This window comes from Dipodomys merriami, unplaced genomic scaffold (assembly GCF_024711535.1).
Source record: "Dipodomys merriami isolate MVZ:Mamm:240054 unplaced genomic scaffold, mDipMer1.0.p SCAF_19, whole genome shotgun sequence".
Classification (NCBI taxonomy): domain Eukaryota; kingdom Metazoa; phylum Chordata; class Mammalia; order Rodentia; family Heteromyidae; genus Dipodomys; species Dipodomys merriami.
The window spans coordinates 15,199,477-15,222,986 of NW_027203270.1; the positions used below are offsets into that span (position 1 = coordinate 15,199,477).

Below are 23,510 nucleotides of genomic sequence, written 5' to 3' on the forward strand. Positions count from 1 at the left end.
GCCGCAAGGCCCTGGGTTCAATTCCTCAGCACCACATAAGCAAAAAGAAAAAAGCCAGAAGTGGCGCTGTGGCTCAAGTGGTAGAGTGCTAGCCTTAAGCTGAAGAGCTGAGGGACAGCGCCCAGGCCCAGAGTTCAGGCCCTATGACCTGACCCAAAAAAACAAAAATACAAAAAAAATTTCAAATAGAATAGACCTTAAGACAGTAATTGTTACTGAAGACAAATAAGGACATTTTGTAATAATCAAAGGATCAATCTGGGCAGGGGCTGGGAAGGTGGCTCAGTGGTAGAGCGCTTGCCTTGCATGCCTGAGGCCCTGGGTTCGATTCCTCAGCACCACATAAGCAAAAAGAAAAAAGCCGGAAGTGGCGCTGTGGCTCAAGTGGTAGAGCGCTAGCCTTGAGCTGAAGAGCTGAGGGACAGCGCCCAGGCCCAGAGTTCAGGCCCCACAACCGGACCCCCTCTCCCAAAAAAAGGATCAATCAGGAAACCATAACAAACGTGTGTTCCCAGTAACAGACCTCTAAAACAGAAAGCAAAGCTAACAAAAGTGAGGGAAGAAATGTATCAACAGTAGACTTGAAATATCTCTCTCTCCCTTTCTCCCTCTCTTCTCTTCCTCCTTCCATCCCTCCCTCCGTGCCTCCCTGTCTCCCTTTTTTTCCTCTCTCCCTCTCTCCTTCTCCTGTGGTTTGAACTCAGGGCCCTCTGCTTGAGCCACATCCCAGCCTTTTTTACTTTAGTTATTTTTCCAGTAGGATCTTATTTGCCTGGTACTGGCCTCGGACCACAGATCCTCACATACCTCCCACTTTTGTGTTTTTTTTTTTTTTTAATTTTATTTTATTTGAGAACATACTGTACAGAGGGGTTACAATTACATGGGCAGGATAATGCATACATTTCTTACCAAGCATTGCAGCCTCCTCCTTTGTTTACCCTTCACCTCCCTTCCCAGCCTCCCCCCTCCCCCCCACCCAATCATACCCCCCTCCCCCCCACACACCGACATTGTAAAGCTGGTTTTGACATGACATTTTGTACTTCTCATTGCACTTTTGTATTTTTTGAAGTAGGGTCTCAGTATGTAGCTGGGATGGGTTTGTACTTAATGTACAGTCCACTCTGGCCTTGAGTTCACAGTCCTTCTGTCTCACTTTCCAAGTGCTAAGATTACAGGCATATGCTACTAAGACCAGCTTCCAAGTCTCATTTTCAACAGTGATAGAATAAATAGGCAGAGGATCAATAAGTAAATAAAAGCCCTGAATAACACTATAATCCAGTTAGGCTTAATAGACATCTATAGAACACTTTACCCCAAAATAGCAAGTTGTTCTCATGTATACTGGAAGCATTTCCCAGAAGAGAACATATGTCAGGCCATGAAACAAGTCTCAGTAAAAGAGGACTGAAAGCTGGGTACCAACAGCTCTCACCTATAATTCTAGCTATTCAGGAGGCTGAGATATGAGGATCATGATTCAAAGTCAGCCTGGGCAAGAAAGTCCATGAGACTCAATAAACTACTCAGAAAAAAAACAGAAGTGGTGCTGTGGTTCAAGTGGTAGAGCACTGGCCTTGAGCACAAAGAGGCTCAGGGACAATGCCTGTGCCCTGAGTTCAAGCCCCAAGACCAGCTAAAAAAAAAAGGACTGAAGTCATACAATGTATGTTCTCTGACTATAGTGGAATGAAAAGAAGTCAAAACTAAAGAAAATTTGGAAAATTCACCAATATGTGAAAAGTAAGTTCACTTCTAAATAATGGGTCAAAGAAGAAATCACAAAATTCTTGGAGGTGAATGGAAATGGAAAAATAATCCATAGATTAGAAGTAGAAGTAAATGCTTATATTACAAAGAAGATCTTAAATCCATTATCATCCACCACCTTAAACTAGCAACCCCCCCCCCCCAAAAAAAAAGAAACCAGCAAACTGAATCCAAAGCTAGCAGAAGGAAAGAAATAATTAAGATTAGGACAGAAAAAAAAATGCAATAGTGAATAAAAAGGTCATGTATTGTAGGATCCCATTTATATTCAATGTCTAAAATATGCAAATACATAGGACAGAAAGTAGATCAGTGGTTTCCAGGGGCTGTAGAAAGGAGAATGATGAAAATATTCAGAAATTCCATAGTGGCAATGGTTCACAACTCTGTGAGCCACTGAATTGGAAACGTTAGAAAGGTTAGTTTTATGGTTTGTGAATTTCAATAATGGTGCTAATAAAAGTTTCTTAAATGAATTAATTAGATGAAAGAGCTGTGGGGTGAAGGTTAAGGAAAGTATTTTCCCTGCGGCAGTGTTTGGGTACCTGTAGGCTGGAGGGATACACAGAGGATCCAGTTTTGGTTTTATCCTAAGAGCAGTAGGAAGACCAATGGGGGGATTTCAGGCAGGTCAGTTTTATGCTAGGGCTGGCATTTTGACGCTCTCATTGTGACATTTTCAAGGATCTACTGAAAAGTTCAGAGAGGGATCTGAGGAGGTAGCAGTAGTAACAGAGGTGAGAGGCACCTGTATTGTGGAGGACTTTGTTCAGAGTCATTCTGGTAAGCCGAGAAGACCTGGCAGCCTCTGGCTTCACTCTCCCCAGCCACTGACTTGATTGTCCCCAGGTATTTTTAATCAGCTCAGGGCTGGCCCAGGTGACGGGCAGGGCTTGTTTTATTAACCAGGTTATTGAGGAAAAGATGTGCAGCTGACCAGTCTGGTTGCAAACAGCATAGATTGAACAGTGGGATTTATTGCCAATACTACCTAGAAAGGGAAGACGGCCTGAGACTAAAGGGAAGCCAGTAATCCCTCGCTGCCTGTTGTCTGTCTGCTTTGATCTCTGTGTTCTCTCCCCTTTTCTTCCTCACCCTAACTCCTAACTGGGCATGTGAAAACAGCCGCTCCACCCCCCTCCTCCCACCCCCAATCAGTTAATAATGCTGCATCTTTCTGTCCCACTTAGCAGTTGAGTTGAGGTTCAGTGTCAGCCTTTTCCCTATATTCCTTTTTCTGTGTGATTGTGTTTTAAATTTGGTGCTTGAGAGGGAACCCAGGGCCTCATGCATACTAAGCAGGCACTCTGCCACTGAACCCACTCCCAGTTTCTAACTTCCCAGATTCCTAAGGAAGGGACCTTAATGTGTCCACTTGGCCTGGGTTCACTCCAGGCTTGGGACCATATCTGTTGTGTCTAGGCAGCTACGACTGTCAGAGAGTGTTGCCAGGTCACCTTATTTTTTTAAAGTGCCCCCCCCCATGACTGAGTGCCCCCATCAGTCTGTGTCTATAAATTAACTGAATATTATTTTGTCATTAGAATTCATTTGCAGTCTTTTTTTCCTTTTTTTTGCCAGTCCTGGGGCTTGAACTTGAGGCCTTAGCACTGTCCCTGAGCTTCTTTTATGCAAGGATAGCGATCTACCACTGAACCACAGTACCACTTCTGGCCTTTTCTGTGGTACTGGGGAATTGAACTCAGGACTTCATGCATGCTAGGCAAGCATTCTACCATTAAGCCATATTTCCAGCCCCGCAAATGCAGTCTTTTAACTGTCTCTCTTCCCTCCCCTTTCGCACTCACTTTCAGTCCCTGACTAGTCAGAGAATATTCCAGAGTTTAGAAAGAATCTTATTACCTTTGTGAATTCTATTAGTTTTCCCAGTAAGAAAGGCCTGGCTCATGTTCTCTCACAAATAGAAAGGACCCCAGTCCCTGTCATGTCATCTCCACCTGTTGTTTGTAACTCAGTGGGGCTGGTTCTGGTGCCTGGAGCTCTGGCTTGTGGTTGGGACAGGAGGGGACAGGACATATCTGAGGAGTCAGTTGGGGGCAAGTGGGAGGTTCAGCTGCCTACACAGGCCCGCTGGGTCATCCCTTTCTTTCAGCTAGCCTGCAGGTGCTGCGTACTATGCTGATCTTTCTGTGGGGACTCTGTGGTCACAAAGGCCACTGAGGGCCACAAGGGCCCAGGCCCTTTGTGCTGGGGGCAGCATTTCCATTCTGGAGCCATGTGATCTTGGCTGAAGCTTTCTCTCTCACTAGAAGAAGTCCTTCAATCATCCACTTCTCTCAAGGGGACAAGGACACTCTGAATACAGATGCAGGTTCTGGTGGCTTCATTTGCTTTGAATTCTTTCAGCATTTATAAGGAGGCCATGCAGTTTGATGTCTTATTATTTATGGCCGAATGCTGTTGTCTAGAGTGCTGCCTCCAATACTAATTGTCAGCGGTGTGCACAGAGCTGCTAACCTCTGCATATAATTCACAGCCATAATGTGAAGGAGGGGGCGTGGGGCATCTGTGTGAGAAGCATTTAGTAGTTGATAATATCTCAGGTCACTGAGTGGGGGGTAAAGATGAATGACATTTTTTTTTTCTTTCATACTTACATCTCCTGGCTTCTGATCTCTAATCTATACAGCTCTTTCCAGAAGCCAACTGTATTTTTTCCATTTAGGCAAAGACTAGGCAATCTTCTTCCTTGTTTTTCTTGTCTGTCTATTCCATCCCTCTGTCCATTTAGTCCTCCATGATGTTCCATATAGAAACTGGGGATGGCTGGAAAATAAGTATACATGCATTTATATGTATTTATATGAATAAAAAGATAAATAGGTGCTATATATTACACTAATAGATATACTTTACATTTATCTTGATGTATATTTAAATGCATATTTATGCTGCCTTGTATATATGTATATGAGTATATTTAATTAAAGTAGAAACTCATAAAAATAAGATCAGAAAGGCTGGTGATAGGGTTCAAGTTATAGATCACCTGCAGAGTAAGCTCAAGGCTCTGAGTTCAATCCCTAGTACTGCCAATAAGGGGTGGAGGGGGAGGAGGAGAAGTCAAGAAAAACACAAATTAATTACAAGGTCAAAATGAGGGGAGAATGAGGATATACATTCATGCCATATAGCAGTACCCAGGTTTCTGTCTTTGAATTATACTTAGATCTGGCCAAGGATGACCAAGGCAAGAAGAAAAATACCAGTGGCCTGCTTTCTTTAGGCCATGAGAAAATGGATACCAGACAACTGAAGGTACTCCTAGGACTATAGAGCTGAAGGAATGTCTCACCTGTTCCTCATCTATGGGATCCTGAATAATGGAGAAAATGTGTGGTATGAACGCTATGCAAGTGTTCTGCCACCTGAGGTGCACCAAGCTCAATGTCATTTCTTCTGAAGCACATGTCTGGAGTCTTACATTTAAATCAGCACTTACATGCATATCACCTTGCACCTTTCTGTCATAGCCCTGGTCACAGGATTATTTTTTATGTTTGTTTATTGTTTTTTTTCCCTTTCCAAGAGGAGGTTCATGATGACCGGCACAGCATCTGCCTTGTTCATTGTTTCCTCAGTCCTAGCACAGGGTCTGGTATATAGTAGGTGTTCAGTTAATATTTGTAGAATGAGTGGATGGATGGATGAATGAATGAATGAATGAAAGAATAAAGAAGGTGGGAATATAAAACTGGTGCTCACTGTCCAGAATATAGAAGGAAAAGTCAGGTGACAGGTCTCAATGCTAGAGGAAAATGGACAGGCCAGTAATTAAGAACTTCAGGTGAAAGAGAAGGGCCTTTGGGAGGAAGGGGCAGTCAGGAAGGCTTCAGGTAGACTCCTGTTTGGTGGCTCCTGCGGATGAGGTGGAGTTGAGGAGCACCTGGGGCCTTTGGGGCAGCAGGAACAAAAGCAGAGAGGTAGAACAAGAAGGAAGAGGAGCCAGAACCCAGGTGAAGGGCTCTTAGCCATGGTGGGAAGGAGTGACTATGCCATGATAGGAGGTGCCAGCCAATGCTGGAGGAGTCCCTCTGGGCTTGGTTGGACAGTAGGAGAGGCAGCAGGCTTGTGGGGTGAGAGGGATTTGGGACAGGTCTGGGGAAATGATTTTAGCCTGGAAGTAGTAGATGCTTTACCCTGAGAGAATGCATAGCCATTTGCCCCAGACTCCGTTTACAATCCTACCTGCCCATGGGCCCTGGGGAGCCACCCTTTAGAAGACTGTGGTTCTTTGTTTGTTTGTTTTTTTGCCAGTCCTGGGGTTTGAACTCAGGGCCTGGGCACTGTCCTTGAGCTTCTTTTTGTTCAAGGCTAGTACTCTACCACTTGAGCCACAGCACCACTTCCTACTTTTTTCTGTGTATGTGGTTCTTAGGAATCGAACCCAGGGCTTCATGCATGCGAGGCAAGCACTGTAACACTGAGCCCCATTCCCAGCCCCAAGACTGTGGTTCTAACCATGTAGGCTGCCCTCTCGCTGGCCTGGTCCTCCAGAGGTATTTAGAACAGCTGGTTCTCAGAATAACAGTTTCCAATATATTTCTAAAGTTTAAAATGAAATGTGCTGTAGCATTTATCTTTAGTGTGGTTTCTTTTAGTACTTTTCTTTTGCCATTATGGTTTAGTTTCTTCATTTTCCTCCTTTGAGCTTTTTAAAGCCCTCGGCTGGGGACCTTTTATTTTCTATGTTTATTAATTTTCAAACTGCTGTACTTTGGCCAGGCATGGTAGTGCATGCTGTAGTCCAGCTATGTAAGAGCTGGAGTTAGGATGATGATAGTGAGAGGCAGGTCCTGGCAAAATCAAAAGACCCTATCTGAAAAACAAACTAAAGTAAAAGAGAGCTGGAGATGTAGCTCAAATTGTAGGTGCCTGCTTAGCAAGTGCAAGACTTTGAGTATAAACCCCAGTACCACTAAAGGAAAAAAAAAAGCCATATTATGATAGTTCATGTATGCTCATTAAGTTTGTCTCCCTTTTCCTCCTTCTTACAAATCTTGTGGCTTGATTAGGCATGTCCCTGGTCAGGCTTGTGTGGCATCTTGTTGTTGGCAATTTTTGCACTGCAGTATGGTGCAGGAGGGACAGAGGTAAATACATGCATGCATGCTCAGGTTCTCAGGCCAGCACTAGAGGTGTATTCCCTTCCACCTTCCTTCTGGGTGCCGTAGTCCAGAGCAACAGGAATTTTCAGAGGTGGGAAATGGAGCCTGAACATGGAATATGGGGAAAGGACCAGGACCTGCTTGGGGCCTGAACAAGTGGGTAAATGCTGAGAGAACAGATCAGGTGGTGACAAAAAAGCTGCCACATCATCTAGAAACCACAACCCCACAGGGCAGGGGCCACATGGCTGCTACTGAAGAGCCAGTCGTGAAGGAATGAGCACTAGGTTATTGAAGGAGAACAGCCACTGCCTTGGTGTCTCTAAGCCAGGCTGCTGCAGGCCCCGGCTCCAAAGGACAGTTAAGAACAGAAGCAGAGGGGCTGGGAAGGTAGCTCAGTGGTAGAGCAATTGCCTTGCATGCCTGAGGCCCTGGCTTCGATTCCTCAGCACCACATAAGCAAAAAGAAAAAAGCCGGAAGTGGTGCTGTGGCTCAAGTGGTAGAGCGCTAGCCTTGAGCTGAAGAGCTGAGGGACAGCGCCCAGGCCCAGAGTTCAGGCCCCTCGGCCGACCCCCCCCCCAAAAAAAAAAGAAAAGAAAAAGAACAGGAGCTCACTTCTAGGGCTGCTAGAGGTCCAGCTTCTTCAGTTTAGTATGTAGTGTGTAGTATGCCTACTTACTTCTTCCTAGCCCTGGCCAGGTGCCTGACTCAGGGCTCATGATTACAAATAAGAAGAACCCAGCTCAGCTGGGTGCCAGTGGCTCACTGGCTACTCAGGAGGCTGAGATCTAAGATTACTCGTTTGAAGCCAGCCAGGGAAGAAAGGTCTGTGAGACTCTTATCTCCGATTAACCACCAAAAAGCTAGAAATGGAATTATGGGTCAAGTGGTAGAGCACCAGCCTTGAGTGAAAAAAGCTACAGGAGGGGCTGGGAAGGTGGCTCAGTGGTAGAGCGCTTGCCTTGCATGCCTGAGGCCCTGGGTTCGATTTCTCAGCACCACATAAGCAAAAAGAAAAAAGCTGGAAGTGGCACTGTGGCTCAAGTGGTATAGCGCTAGCCTTGAGCTGAGGAGCTAAGGGACAGCGCCCAGGCCCAGAGTTCAGGCCCCACGACTGGACCCCCCCCCAAAAAAAAAAAGCTACAGGACAGTGCTCAGGTCCTGATTTCAAGTCCCAGTACAGGTTCTCTCTCTCTCTCTCTCTCTCTCTCTCTCTCTCTCTCTCTCTCTCTCTCTCTCTCTCTCTCTCTCTCTCTCTCTCTCTCTCTCTCTCTCTCTCTCTCACACACACACACACACACACACACTAACTCAACTCAAATTAGCTTAAGTAAAAGCGAGCCTCCTTTGTGAGCCTGGCAACTTGAGAACCTTAGAGAATGGTTCAGGTATGGTTACATGTAATGTTTGACAATGTGTTGTGGGTTACTTACCTCCATTTCTCAGCTCCTCTGAGCTTCACTTGTTAGATAGGCTGGTTTTGAGTGGCAGCAAGCTAAGCATTGACTATCCCAAGCTGACATTATTTGCATAGCTTATTGTTACACATAAAGTTTATTACTCAGTAATACTGGGCAGGCATGGAGGAACGATTCTGCCTAGCTAGGTCTGGGTTACATGCCAGTCTTTTTTTTTTGGTCCAGTAGTGGGGCCTGAACTCTGGGCCTGGGCGCTGTCCCTCAGCTCTTCAGCTCAAGGCTAGCACTCTACCACTTGAGCCACAGTGCCACTTCCGGCTTTTTTCTTTTTGCTTATGTGGTGCTGAGGAATCGAACCCAGGGCCTCAGGCATGCAAGGCAAGCGCTCTACCACTGAGCCACCTTCCCAGGCCTACATGCCAGTCTTAAACCAATCATTTTCTAGGAAGTGAGGATATTCTAACTGGTTAGCCCTAATCACAAACATCCCTGAGGAAAAAGTAGGGACCAAAGGACTGCATATAATTACTTTGGCCCAGAGAAAGAAATGCCAATTAGGCAAGATGTATATAAAATCAGCCAAGGTCTCTGGCCTTGCTTTGCTGGAAGTAGAATTGTCCCCCCAGCCCACAAGTATACAACCATCTGGGCTGTGGAGGTTGATGTCTGTGTAACAGTGTACTGGCATCCATATAGTTCTCAGATGTGTGGAGTAGGAACTCTCAGGCCTCTTTATAAGAAACTGAAGTTTTAGACCACAGACCCAAACTGCAGGAGCTTCACAGGTCAGGACCAGCCACTGGTTCCTAGACACCAAGGAGAGACATAGTCAAAGGCAGAGCAAGGGAGTCTATTGCACTGTTCAAGCAGCCATGGAAAGAGACAAACTGAGCATTCCAGCCCATCTTCAGCCATCTTCAGGGTACAGATATGAGCTTTAGCTCTAAACAGAACTGGGGGAAGAGGGAGAGAAGAATACATAATGTGCAAACAGTTCAAATAGTGCCAACCATAGAGCACTGGGCTGACCATTGGCTCAGTCCTTGTTCTCAAGGGCTTCTGGGGTAGTTATTAGAAGTCACTGTTGCTTGGAGGGTGGTCTGTCTTGAGCTTGAGGAGCTCTTGCTTTTTTTTTTGCCAATTGTGGGGCTTAAATTTAGGGCCTGGGAGGGCTGTCCCTGAGTTTTTTTGCTCAACGCTAGCACTCTACCACTTGAGCCACAGCTCCACTTCTGTTTTTTTTGGTGCTTAATTGGAGATAAGAATCTTACAAGCGCCGGGCGCTGGTGGCTCACGCCTGTAATCCTAGCTACTCAGGAGGCTGAGATCTGAGGATCGCGGTTCAAAGCCAGCCGGGGCAGGAGAGACCGTGAGACTCCTATCTCCAATAAACCACCAGAAAACCGGAAGTGGCGCTGTAGCTCAAGTGGTAGAGCACTCGCCTTGAGCTGAAGAGCTGAAGGACAGCACCCAGGCCCAGAGTTCAAGCCCCACGACTGACCAAAAAAAAAAAAAAAAAAAGAATCTTACAAGCTTTCTTTGCAGGCTGGCTTTGAACTGTGCCATCTAGATCCCACCTCCTGAGTAGCTAGGATTACAGGTGTGAGACACCACAACACTCTTGTTCTATAGGGAGAGTTTTGGTCCCTTGACACAAAGTTGTCATTGATCAGTCCTGTCTTTCCTGATTCCCTGGCGGTAGCAGAGTGATTACAGAATGACTTACAGCAAAGACGCATATAAAATGGAGGCAGAGATGCCAAGATTTTTTCCCCTACTTTTCATTAATTTGTGAGCCCAAATTAGGTAGTCAGTGCTTCTCAACAAAAGCAACTTTTCATTATGGGCTCTGTGGACCCTCAAATGAGCTGCCTGTGCAGGTAGTAAGCTCAGGGAAAGCAGCCTTTCACTAGTCTGTTTGTCTCAGGGAGTCCAAGGGGATGTTGACCACTAACACCAGTTGGCCTCTGGATCTACAAATCTGGGTCTGATGTAGCTATCAGCCCCCTCCCCCAAGCTGGGGATTGACTCTCTTTATGAGTTTCAATCTGATTTTGGTGACACTTGCAGTTTCTGAGTTCTGTCAGGCAGGAGACAAAGTGGCCAGACTAGACCCTGGCAGATGAGGCTTGTCTTCTGCACTGCTGAACTTAGCACATGGAGTACAGAGGCCCAGCTGGATCCTAGCGTGCCCAAGTATGTAGCAGCCCCAGCCCCATCACCTGCTGCCTTTTTTTTTTTTTTTTGGGTCTGGTCATGGGGCCTGAACTCTGGGCCTGGGCGCTGTCCCTCAGCTCTTCAGCTCAAGGATAGTGCTCTACCACTTGAGCCACAGCGCCACTTCCGGCTTTCTTTCTTTTTGCTTATGTGGTGCTGAGGAATCAAACCCAGGGCCTCATGCATGCAAAGCAAGCGCTCTACCACTGAGCCACCTTCCCAGCCTCGACCTGCTGCCCTTTGATACAGCACCTCTCAGGACTTTTCTTTTTCTTTTTTTCCCTTCCTCAGCTTCTTCTTCTTTCCATGTAGCCCAAATTGGCTTTGAACTTGTAATACTCCTACCTTAGACTCCTGAGTGCTGGGATTACAGACATGCCCCACCACAGCCAGCGAGGTTGCCAGTGTTGTGTTTTTATTATCACCAAAACATTTTGTTCCTTCTCGAGCTTGTCTGTACTGTGAAAAGGTCAGCATGGAGATCTTGTTGTCTTCCTTCTCACTGCAGGCAGACGTCAAGAGTGTCAGAGCTCCCCAGATACGTCTCATTACCCTCGTCCAGTGCATCCTTTGGGAGTGTTTATCCCACTGGTCGAGTTGCCCTGGCCTCTGTTTACCTTTTTTCTCATGAGCCACAGCCACAGCCTAATACTCCTTCCCTCCTCTCCCCTCTAGACCTCAGGAAGTTTGTTTTGTTTTATTAATTATTTAAGTCCTATGCCACCACTGCCTATAATGAATCTTTGGAGACCTTTCCAGAAAATGTCCCCTTTAACAAAACATCCTGGAAATTTGCCTAAGTTTCCAGATTTTTTTTTAAACCTGTGTGCGCGTGTGTACACAGACACAGACACAGACACAGACACACACACCACACACACACACACACACACACACACACACACACACACACACACACACACATACACACACATATTCCCCCACAGGGCCTCCCTCTGATTAAAATTTTAACAATGTCCTGCATCTGTTCAGTTTTAGTAGACTATCTCTGAGGGGTTTGATCACCAGAGAGCTGCCCATGGGATGGACTTTACCAAATTTCCATCCTCACAGGAGAATCCAGGCCTGGGTTTGGCTTCAGCTGGGCGTTCCCTGTGGCTGCCACTTATTGACTTAAGTCTCAGCAATTCAGAGATTCTTCTAGAGCGCCTGGGTCACCCCTGACAACCGTGGGAGGGAGGCCCTCCTCTTCCTGGCTGGGCTCCACAGGGCCTTGGTGGCCACCCCTGCTTCCTGGTAGGTGTTGCTGGGTCTTGTGGTTCGGAAGACCTGGGAAGATGTTTCTGTCTTTCCCAGGAACCAGGGTGCAGTTGCTGCATGGGATTTTTCCAGAAATTTGTACACTCATGGGAAAGAGTGTGGGTCTTATGGGAGAGTGTTTAGTTAATGGTTGACAGAAATTTCTTTCCTGGCTGCCCAGGGCCCTGCTGCAGGAGGAAGAGGCAGTTGGAGGAAAGCCAGGAGTGTCTCTTGCCAAGGACTGTTACTCTGAACACTTTCCACTCCCTTCTTCCAAGTGTCCCAGTGGACAGGGATGAAGTTGGGGTGTTGAGGGTTTGTCTGTTTTGAGCAGCAGGTGGGCTTGGGACAAATACCACCCCCCCATCCCCAATGAGAACTAATACAAGTTGGTGAACTCTTGACTGCCTATCTCCCTGTGCAGAGGCTGGAACGGGGGCACCCTGGCCCTCATGTTTGTGGTCAACCAGCACAGACTGTGAAAAGTCCTCAGGTAGCCAAGAGACAAAGCTAACAAAATACAAGGGCCACAACAGAGGCAGAAGTAAATAGCCCAAGCAGCTTTTTTTTTGTAGTGTGAAAGAATTTTAAGTGATCTACAGATGAGCATTTATAACATTTGAATCATTATTTCTTTTCATGATTTTTTTTTTACACTGCTGGGAATCAAACCCAGGGTGGAGTGTTTTCATATATAAGAACATAACTCTTTTTTTCTTCTCCCACTTGCCTTTTATTTATGCACATGATAGAATTTTCTATTCATACTGGAGATAGGAAATTTCCTCTGAAAACAAATTTAAGTAAAAGAGTGAGTGAAGGAAAAGGAAGATGGGGAGTAGAGAATGGCGTGGGAGCCAGGCAGGTTCGGGAAAAGCATGCTTAGAGGAGTTCCGACATGGCAGAAGGAATAGAAGAGGTGATGGGGTCAGAGAGGAAGAACATCTAGCCAAGTGGAGATTGGAGGGTGAGTGTACTTATAGCTCCAGCAATGTGGGTGTGAGTCTTGGTGTCAATTCAGTCTTCTCAGGGTGGATAAGTCCTGAAGGGAGTGGAGGGTGGGTTTAGACTACCTGTAGAGGACCATCAATGGGAGGGTATGCACTTTGAATTTAATTCCAGAGGCAGTGGGAGCCATTGAAGGTACTCAAGGGGGGAAGTGGTTCAGCGTGGTACTTTATAAAGAGCCTCATTTATTTGTGATGGGTATCAGGACTGGAGACAGGATGATCAGTCAGGAGCCTAAGTAAAAAGATTATTAAGAGATCAAACTAAGGCCAGAGCCACAGAACCCATCTCCTGCTGCCTCTGGCATGCAGCCCAGAAACAGCAGAGAGAAGCAGGTCCGATAGGTAGCCAAACCTTGGTCTGACTCTGGGAGTCAATGGATGCTGGACTGAGTTGAGGTCAGAGAGTATCAATGGAGGCCTGAAGATGGAGCCGCCTCTCCTGCACAGGACTGAGAGGAAAGGAGTGGACTGGCCCAGTGACCTGCTTCCTGGCATAGCACAGAATGTTCTGGAATGTTCCTGGGGAAATAGGTGGAGTCTGCCGAAGGCAGCTCTTCTGGCCAGAGTTCTGACTGGGGCAGGAAGAATGTGATTTCCTGACTATTGTTGGTTAAAAACAAAACAAAACAAAAACAGCCTTGACTGATAGCTGGGGGGGGGGGGGGAGGGAGGGGGTAAGGGGGGGGAGAGGAAACAGGGAGGGGGAGTCATGGTTTCATTTTCCAGTGAGGCCGGTCAGCATCTGGGGTACTTCTTATTTATTTAGTTCTCACTTTCCCATCCCTCCCCACTGTTGTCTGAGAAGCCTACTATCAAGAGTTCAAAAACCCAGCTTGGTTTCAAACACAGGTTGTTACATTTTTTCCTTTGAGGGCCTACTATGTATGGATGCTAGGTTTGGTCCTAGGAGTCCCCCTATAGGAACCTGCAGAAGAGGAATGGCTTGTGGGGTACAGAGGAATGGGGTGCAAAGAAGCAGTACTCATACTGGGTTATAGAAGACTCCAAATTGCCAGTCTGTGTTTCTTTTCTTTTTTTTTTTTTTGGTCGGTCGTGGGGCTTGAACTCTGGGCTTGGACGCTGTCCCTGTACTCATCAGCTCAAGGCGAGCGCTCTACCACTTGAGCCACAGTGCCACTTCGGTTTTTCTAGTGGTTTATTGGAGATAAGAGTCTCATGGACTTTCCTGCCTGGGCTGGCTTTGAACCTCAATCCTCAGCTCTCAGCCTCCTGAGTAGCTAGGATTACAAGCATGAGCAACCAGTACCCGGCTGCCAATATGTGTTTCTGAGTGGCCAGACTGGGAAAAACATCTGTCTGGTGACGTAGATCACTGTCACATTCTTCTGTGTATGCAAGGCACCTTGGCAGTGTGCTAGGCACATCAGCCAAGAACAGGTGCTGAAGGTATCCCAACAGTGCTGTAGTGCGATTGAGCCATGCTGTGGATAAGGCATGACAGAAATGCCAGCTGAAAAATCCTGAGGATCTGTTTTTCTAGAAGATGTTACCACTTAGAGTCAGGGAGAAGCATTGTTACAATTTTAAAATCGTTAACAGCCTGTGTGTGTGTGTGTGTGTGTGTGTGTGTGTGTGTGTGTGTGTGTGTGTGTGTGTGTGTGTGTGTGTGTGTGTGTGTGTGTGTGTGTGTGTGTGTGTGTGTGTGTGTGTGTGTGTGTGTGTGTGTGTGTGTGTGTGTGTGTGTGTGTGTGTGTGTGTGTGTGTGTGTGTGTGTGTGTGTGTGTGTGTGTGTGTGTGTGTCCTGAGGGATGTTTTGTGGGGGACTGGGCTCTCTCTCCCTATCAGCCTTCTTACTTCAGGGAAAGCATGGGATTCAAGGTGGTCTTTGACATTTCACAGCTCCCCAGAGGATGACCCCAGCACTGCCCCAAACAGTGCCAGGAGCTGGGACCTCTGGGCAGTCACTAATCTACCTAAGTTCTCTGAGTTTGTTTCCAGCTCTAACATTTGGAGAAGCAAGTACTGGGAGGCCAGGCCACTTCCTGGACTGGGTGTCTGGCCGCTACCTGCCAGGCCTGACTGCTTCCATGTATTTTCCACTGCCACCTCCTCCTTTGAGCCTCCTGGGATGGCTAAAGGGGGAGCCTTTCCTCCTTCACTGTGCTTCCCCAGGGCCAAGATCTGAGAATTGAGGTTTGAAGCCAGTCTGGGGCAACAAAGTCTGTGAGACTCTTATCTCCACAATGAACCACCAAAAACTAAAACTGGAGCTGTGACTACAGTGGTAGAATACCACCAGCCTTGAGCATAAAAGCCAAAGAGCAGTACTCAGACCCTGAATTCAAGCTTTATTATTGGGGCTTGAATAAATAAATTCTTTCCCCAGAGCAAAAAAACAACAAACAAAAAACCCAGCACAATCTTCATCAATAGGAAAATGTTTTGTTCTCCACATGGGAATACTGCTACATCCTTCAGAATGTTTCTGTCAGTGCCCTCCGAGGAATGCCTGTCTGTGTGTGCATTTATTTCTGTAAGGTCCACTGGGTCTCCACCACTTGGCCCTGGTGCAAGAGTGAGAAGGTCAACAATACTAACGCAGTACTTTTTCTTCCTGGCTTATATGGTATCCTAATTTGAATCCGTGCATGTATTTATCTACTTGTTAATCTCCAGAAGGTCCCTGGAGAGAAGGGTCACCTCTATTTTGTTTGCCCTGAACACCCTGAGCTGAGAGACAGAGCATGAGCTGAATCCCCAATGAACCAGACAATGGTGGTAATAAAGGCTGGGGCTAGCCAGGTGCCTGTGGTTCACGCCTGTAATCCTAGCTACTCAGGAGGTTGAGATCTGAGGACCACAGTTCAAAGCCAGCCTGGGCAAGAAAGTCCGTGAGACTCTTAACCACCAAAAAAAGGCTAGAAATGGAGGAGTAGTTTAAGTAGTTCCAGCCTTGAGCTAAAAAGCTAAATGTCAGCACCTAAGCTGAATTCAAGCCACACACACACACACACACACACACACACACATGCACATGCACACACACACACGCACACACACAGCTGGGACTATGCCAAAAACACAGGCCCTGGAGAAGCACAGAGAAAAAAGAAACCTCCCTGCAGCCATCCCAGGAGGCTCCAAGGAGGTAGTAGCAGTGGAAGATACTTGGAAGCAGGCAGTCTTGGCCAGCAGTGGCTAGACACCTAGCCCCGGAAGAGCCTGGCCTTCCATCACTTGCTTCTCTGTGCTTGGCATAAATACCACTCTTAATGAGGAAAATGAGAACTGGTGTTATGAATAGACAAGTAAAATGGTAACATTGAGTACTGTATGGTATAGCCTCTGTGTGTACATGTGCATGTTTGTGTGTATTTGTTGATGGGTTGGATGGCATTATTTTTTTCAGGGTGTTATTTGTACCAGTACTGGGGCTTGAACTCAGGGCCTGGGTGTTTTCCCCTGAGCTTTTTTGCTCAAGCTGGCACTCTACCACTTGAGCCACAGTTTCACGTTTGGCTTTTTGGTAGTTAATTGGAGATTAGAGTTTGAAGCCTAGGCTGGCTTCAAACCAGAATCTTCAGATCTCCAGCCTCCTGAATAACTAGGATTTTAGATGTGAGCCACTGGTGCTTGTGGGTTGGTTTTTTGCTGTGGCCTTGCCAGCAGACCACCAATCCTAACCCAGACAGCCTTGTGGCCTTCCCCTAAGTTACTTCCTGTTCTGGTATATACACCTGTTCCCCAGTCCTCTGTCCTACCTAGAAGTGAGCCCCTGTGGGCATTTCCCAGAAGACCCAAACAGTGGCCACATTAGAGTTAGGAGACAAGTGGCAGAGCTGGTCACAGGCAAAGGGCCAGTCCTGCAATGCCTCTGTTCCCTCTTGCCTGGGAAGCAGAAGTCCAGTGGGTAGATCAGGCAGGAAAGGAGATGTGTTATTCTGAGTGACTTTCTTCTAGGTTGTTGAGAGGTTAAAGTGAATTAACTCATGCAAAATGCTTGAACTCACACACATTTAGTGTTCAAGAATATTGTCAGCTGGTGTTGTCACTAGATTAGACCCTTTCCCCCAGTGTCCTCCACCCACCTCCCTTTTCCCAGTATTCTTTTTTTTTCTCCTTCTATTCCTTCGCCCCTAGCTGCTTCTCTGATTCCCTCCAAGGAGTTGAGGGCTGTGAGGGTTTTGGAAGCCCCCAAAGAAATGAGCCTTGTGTTTATTTATGCCTCTTACCTGTGCTCTGAGTGCTGGGAATTCCAAGGCCAATCATACTGACTTCACTCGTGGTGACTGTGATAGCGATGATGGAATGACAGTGATGGTGGTAATGGTGCTGATGGCAATGGGGGTAGTGACAATGATGGTGATGATGGTGATGATGATAACCTTGGTGGTGATGGTGATAATGGTGGCAATGGTGATCGTGAGGGTGAGGATGACAATGGAATGGTGATGATGATGGTGACAACAATGATGGTGATAAATGGGATAGATGAGATGATGATGAGGATGGTGACAGCAGCCCTGCACTAGGTATCACACTGTGTCAGGTCATGTGTCAGGCTTCCCAGTTCAGTAGGCTGCTGTTTAACCTAGATATTTCTTGGTCATGGAGATCGTTCTCTGTTCTGTGTTCTGTAGGATGTTTAGCAGTTATTGCTGGTCTCTCCCTGCTGGGGGTAATGAGGAGGACCCCTTGTAATGTCTCCAACATGCCAGGTGTCTGTTAGGGAACAGTCGCTTGACTCAGAACCACTCTCCTAATTTCTTCTTCTCAACAGCCTCCGCAGGCAGCTACTCTCTCTATGGATGAGCCAAACTAAGGCTTGGAAAAATGAAATGGCCCAAGGCCACTTAGCTAATAATTCACAGAGCCAGGATACAAAGCCCAAGCTTGAGACTAGTGCCTTTATCTCCTGGGAAGAGAGCTCCTCCGCTCCTTGGCAGGGACACCTGGAATGTGGATCCAGGTTGGGGCCTATTTGGTCAGTCAGGCATCTGTCATCATATTAATTTGGAGCTAATCACTAGCAGCGGGTGCTACCTGCTTTCTGATTTGGTTTGAACCCGAGTTGCTGAATGTACTTATGTGGAGATGGTTTCCTCAGGCCCCAGGCCTGTGTCCTCACAGCAAAGTCTCTCAGCCTCTTGCTTCAGGTGGCCTTGTCATCTGTGGACACTTGTGAAGGAGGTACCTGTATGTACATATGGGCAGAGATGTTTTTTTTTAATTTGGGGGCTGTTTGTAAAACAGAAACAAAAACACCAAAACTGCTGCTACTAGCTAGGTACCTTGCTTCTCTCAGTACCACGCCGTGTTCTGGCTTCTAGATCCTCCCACTGTTGCCTGAGTCCTGGGTAATCCATCCCATGATCATTTGGGATGGGCAGCCACACTTATTTGGGGTCTTGGCCTCTGCCAGGGGCATAGGCAGTGTACAGAGAAGCAGACAGCTGGCACCCAGGCTGTGTGGCACTTAATCTTGGAGTTGGAACAGAGAAACGTCTGTTTGTGTTTCCATGAACAAGAGGGGACAGCTGGCCCGTAGATAGCAGGCTGGGTCAGCTGAGGGTTGCCTTGGCTGCTGGCTTTAAGCAAATAGTCAGGGCCAAAAGCCTGGACGGAAGAAGGATGGAGAAGCACCTGGCAACCCTCAGAAGAGCCACCTGAGGGCTGGTGTCTGGCCTGGCTTTGTGGAAGGCACTAGGGTGGTAGCTGTTAGGGAAGCTGCTCCCAGGTGTTGAAGGCCAGCCCTGGAAGCAAACCTGAGTACTGGGACTTTGCCTGACAGGTAAGAAGGGATGGAAGGTTGTCTTTGCAGAGGTTTCACTGTTTTGTGGAGAGGTTTCTCGAGATCCTTTAAAAAGCAATTGATGATCAGAAATCTGAGCTAAAATCAGATTTCCTTTGCAGAAATTTGGGTTGGCTGTGACTTTGAAGATCCACATTAAATCACACAAATGAAAGCAGGTTGTATTTCTGTATTAAGAGGCTAAATGCCGTGAGAGCATAATGCCTGCCTCTCACTGCATGTCCCTAGCCAGGTGCTGGGCAGCCCCCTGGAGGCCCTGGGCATGTTCTGAGCAGAGACTAGCTTACCCTGATGACTTGATCTTATTTCCCCAACTATGGAATCAGGTTCTAATTCTGTTTCCTGTTCTTTTATCTGTTCACTTGGACCTCTGTTTTGACAGCATGGTGAAATAATGGGTTTAGCTGCACAGACAGGATTCAGAGGGAACCAATTATATTAACTTAGAGTTAATGGAATATTTTTAAAGCTTGTGCTATTGCAACCAGTATGCTTCTTTGCCTTTGTGTGAAGTAAACAGCCTTGCAGTGGTTCTGATTATTGCTGTAATTTTGAAGTAGCAGTGAACCTGAGTATTTTGGGAAGTCTGCAGCTCTGTACTGGGATAAGAAAGTTTCTGATCCTTTTGGTAATCAAGGCACCGACAATAAATATGACTGTTAGATATTGACCACACTTATGATGAAAGGAAATAGAAAATTTCAGTTCTAGGTTAATGAAAATGTTTGTATTTCCCATCCAAAGTATTGATAGTTACTCTGTGAAGAATCTCCAAGACAGGCAAACCAGGGACCAAAGACTTTTTTTTCTTCCCTCACCAAAAAAGTTTCACTATGTAGCCCAGGCTGGCCTTGAACTCCTTATCTTCGTGCCTCAGCATCCCAAGTACTGGGTATGTAACATGACCCAGCATTCCTGGCTCTGCATTCTTTTTGAGTCAATGGTGCCTTTTCTCTGTGCTAGAATTTAGATTCCTCTCTTGGTCTTTAGCGCCCCAGGGCTTCCGGGGGCATCTCAGACTAGCTTTCACAGCTGTGCACATGGACTAATGGGTCCACCATGCCTGGTGGCTCCCACCCTCCAAGATTGGGTTCTGGGTCCTATTATACCCATGTGTTGTACATTGAACTGTATCTCTCAAAAGAACATGCTGAAGTATTAACCCCCAGCACCTCAGAATATGACTTTTATTTGGAAAAAGAGTCATTGCAGATATAATTAAGATGAGATCATTCTGGAGCAGGATGGTGTAATCCTAGCACTCAGGAGGACAGAGGAAAGAGGATCCTGAGTCTGAGGCTGGCCTGAGCTACATAATGAGACCCTGTCTGATCAAAAACAAAGACTGGGGGGGTGGGGATGCCGTAGCTCACTGGTAGAGTGCTTGCCTAGCATGCGCAAGGCTCTAAGTTCAATATTCTCAGCACTTCAAAAAAGAAAAAAAGAAGAAAAGCAGAGACAGGAGCACATTGTGGAGGTGGAGGCTGAAAGCCAAGGCGTGCCCAGGATGGTCTGCAGGCCCCAGTAGCTCACAAACAGGAAAGCATGGAGCGTGTGCATTCTTCTCTCACCTCAGAGAGCGTTTAGTTCTGCTACTACCTTGCGTTTGCATTTTCTGCTTCAGGGAGGTTTTTTTGTTTGTTTGTTTTTGTTTTTGTTTATTATTATTTTTATTATGAAAATACCTCATAGAGGGGTTACATGGGCAAGATAATGAGTACATTTCTTCTTCTTTTTTTTTTTTTTGGCGGTTGTGGGGCTTGAACTCAGCCTGGGCGTTGTCCCTCAGCTCTTCAGCTCAAGGCGAGTGCTCTACCACTTGAGCTACAGCGCCACTTCCAGTTTTCTGGTGGTTTATTGGAGATAGGAGTCTCACAGTCTCTCCTGCCCGGGCTGGCTTTGAACCGCGATCCTCAGATCTCAGCCTCCTGAGTAGCTAGGATTACAGGCGTGAGCCACCAGTGCCCGGCAATGAGTACATTTCTTATCAAACATTGTTGCCTCCTCCTTTGTTTCTCCTTCCCATCCCTTCCATCTCCCCCCATTCCCCTCTCCCCCCCTACCACCAAAGTTGTAAAGTTCATTTTTCAACATAGCGACTTGTACATCTCATTATTGCAATGGGTCCACCTGTATCCCTATTTAAACAATTTGTTTTTTTCCCTTCCCCTCCACAAATTATACCAACATCAATCACAGTGAAAGCAGGGGTTAAACTGTGGGGGAGGGACATATAAAGCAACAAAGAAATCATCTTATAAATATGTTAGAAACAATCACATGAAAATAAAAAACATTCGAATACTTATCTTGGGGTTCATTTCCCCTAAGTCATCCAGTGTGCAGTAGTTTGTGGCAGTGTCCCAGGAGACAGCTTCTATGTGGTGTTCCTAGGTTCCCTGCGCTGCTCTGGGGCAGACAGCCAGCCTGTGAGGCCCCCCTCTTCCTGTGCCATCAAGGGATGATGCTTCCCCTGGAGTCACCACCTTTGCTTCTTGATTTGGGAGTTTTACCTGCTTTGTGCCAGGCCTTTCAGAAATGACAAAAGCAAGCTGAGCCTCTGGGGAGCGTGGGTAGAGCCTATAGCTTGAAGAAGAGGGGGAAGAGCTGAGGTTTTTGCATCTCATTTTAGACAGAGGCTTTGCATAGCATTTCAGCCTAGAAAGGGAAAAAAGGGGATAAAAAGCTTCAAGTTAGAAAAAGAGATAGGCAGGGACTTGGGGGTCTATTGCAATGCACCACTTAGGTCTCTGAAAGTTTTGAGGATTTACTTTCCTGACTTAAAAAGTATGTGGTTATTGAATGAATGATACTGCAAGAGCACAGGTTTCTGTACCTTGATCTACCAAGGATAACAATAGATGCTGGGCTGGGAAGGTGGCTCAGTGGTAGAGCGCTTGCCTTGCATGCCTGAGGCCCTGGGTTTGATTCCTCAGCACCACATAAGCCAAAAAGAAAAAAGCCTGAAGTGGCGCTGTGGCTCAAGTGGTAGAGCGCTAGCCTTGAGCTGTAGAGCTGAGGGACAGTGCCCAGGCCCAGAGTTCAGGACCCACAACCGGACCCCCCCAAAAAAAAACACGAAAAAACAATATATGCTTAGCTCTGTGACTTAGTAGGTGTGCACCATAGGATGTCCAGAATTGATTGCTTCTCGAATTATACAGGCAGAAAGGGCTACAGGAGTCTGAGAGTCCACCTGGGAGGAGGGATATTGCTACCCTCAACCAGGGACAGCACAACAGGATATCAGGCAGAAGAACTGAAAAAAAAGAGAGGGGGGGAAGGGGGCACCAAGGGGTCCCACACTCACTAGGACTTCTGAATCCCAAGTTCCCATTAGCAAGCTTATTTATTTAGTTCAGTACAGGGGAGGTGACTATGGGTATATGCAAAAACTAGGGTATCAATTTAGCTTGTAGTTACAACCATTAACATGAGGTATGGTTTGTATACATAGTGATAATTGACTCCCTTATCATTAGTGAGCAGAGGGGAAACATTCTAACCATAACACAGATATTCATCTTATTTTCCACGATCTTTTAGTGTCCAAACAGCTCTAATTTAAACACATTTAGAATAGTAACTTATATCTCTGACTTGCCTTGACTATTTGACTTTTCCAGGGTCCAGCTTTCAGCCTTCAACCTCTTAACCCTTTCCTGGTATCACAGCTTGGCCCAGAGTTCCCTATAGAATGATGTGAGTGGGAGCTATGAGGATAAGTGGGGGCCCTGGCTTGTTTACTTGTTCCTTGCCCTCTTCTGGAGCTGATTAAAGGAATAAACTCTTTCTCGATCTCAAATCCTGCTCTGACACATGAGCTCTGTTTTCCCATACTGCTTCATGATTCATGTGTCCCTGTTTCTACTGCTTGCCTCTTTTTCTTGTACCTAATTTTACTTTATGCCCTTTTCCTATTTATCATTTTTTACATCAACGCTGACATTGCTCCTGGATGGTCCATTGATGAGTGGTATCTCAAGAATTGGCCAAGTGGCTCATATCTGTAATCCTGGCTATCTAGGAGTTTGAGATTCCTGAGGATCACAGTTCTAAGCCAGACCAGGCAGAAAAGTCTGTGAGACTCCCATCTCCAATTAACCAGCTAGAAGTTGAGCTGGAGGTATGGCTCAAATGGTAGAGCACCAGCCAAGCAAGCCAAGTTAGTCTTGAGTTCAAACCCTAGTACTAGGGCTAGGAATGTGGCTCAGTGGTAAAATGCTTGCCTAGCATGCATAAAGCCCCGGTTTGATTCCTTAGTACCATATAAAGTACCATATAAACAGAAAAAGCTGAGTGGCACTTTGGCTCAAATGGTAGAGTGTTGGCCTTGAGCAAAAGGCCAACTGTCTGGGACAGTGCCCAGACCCTGAGTTCAAGCCCCATGACTGGTAAAACAACAACAACCAAAACACACACACACACACACACACACACACACACACACACACACACACACACACACACACACACACACACACACACACACACACACACACACACACACACACACACACACACACACACACACACACACACACACACACACACACACACACACACACACACACACACACACACACACACACACACACACACACACACACACACACACACACACACACACACACACACACACTGGATTTCCCACTTCAGAGGGGCCTAGATACAGTATAGGCCAGGCCTGTTTAGAAAGTGAGGCTATTTGTTGCTTGGGTTGGGGTGAGGTCAATGATGAAGGAGGCAGAGGGTCAAACTGTCGACCTGGGCTGTTCTGGGCTGCAGTTGACTCATGAAAAGTGACTAGACATGCTTCATGTTCCAGGTATGTGCTAACACAGCGACACTGAGGTCTTTATAGTGACTACAAAAGCGGCCCCACCCCAGGTCACAGACAGGTTGAAGTGCTGAGAGGACCCGGCA

The 23,510-nt window shown here is 46.6% G+C and overlaps 1 protein-coding gene across 10 annotated transcripts in view; it reads left to right on the plus strand.

Moving 5' to 3' along the window:
• Positions 1-23,510, plus strand: part of Rph3al (rabphilin 3A like (without C2 domains)) — a 161,804-nt gene that overhangs the window by 21,224 nt on the left and 117,070 nt on the right. For 4 of the 10 annotated variants that reach the window (XR_011373060.1, XR_011373059.1, XR_011373058.1 and 1 more), the window contains exon 1: positions 11,687-11,798. The exons of 3 other annotated variants lie outside the window; for them this stretch is intronic. The gene's annotated coding sequence lies outside the window, so the exon portion shown is untranslated. Of the gene's footprint in view, positions 1-11,684; positions 11,799-18,509; positions 18,564-23,510 lie in introns of those variants that run through there. 3 more of the 10 variants (XM_070027441.1, XM_070027433.1, XM_070027437.1) reach the window with 3 other exon arrangements.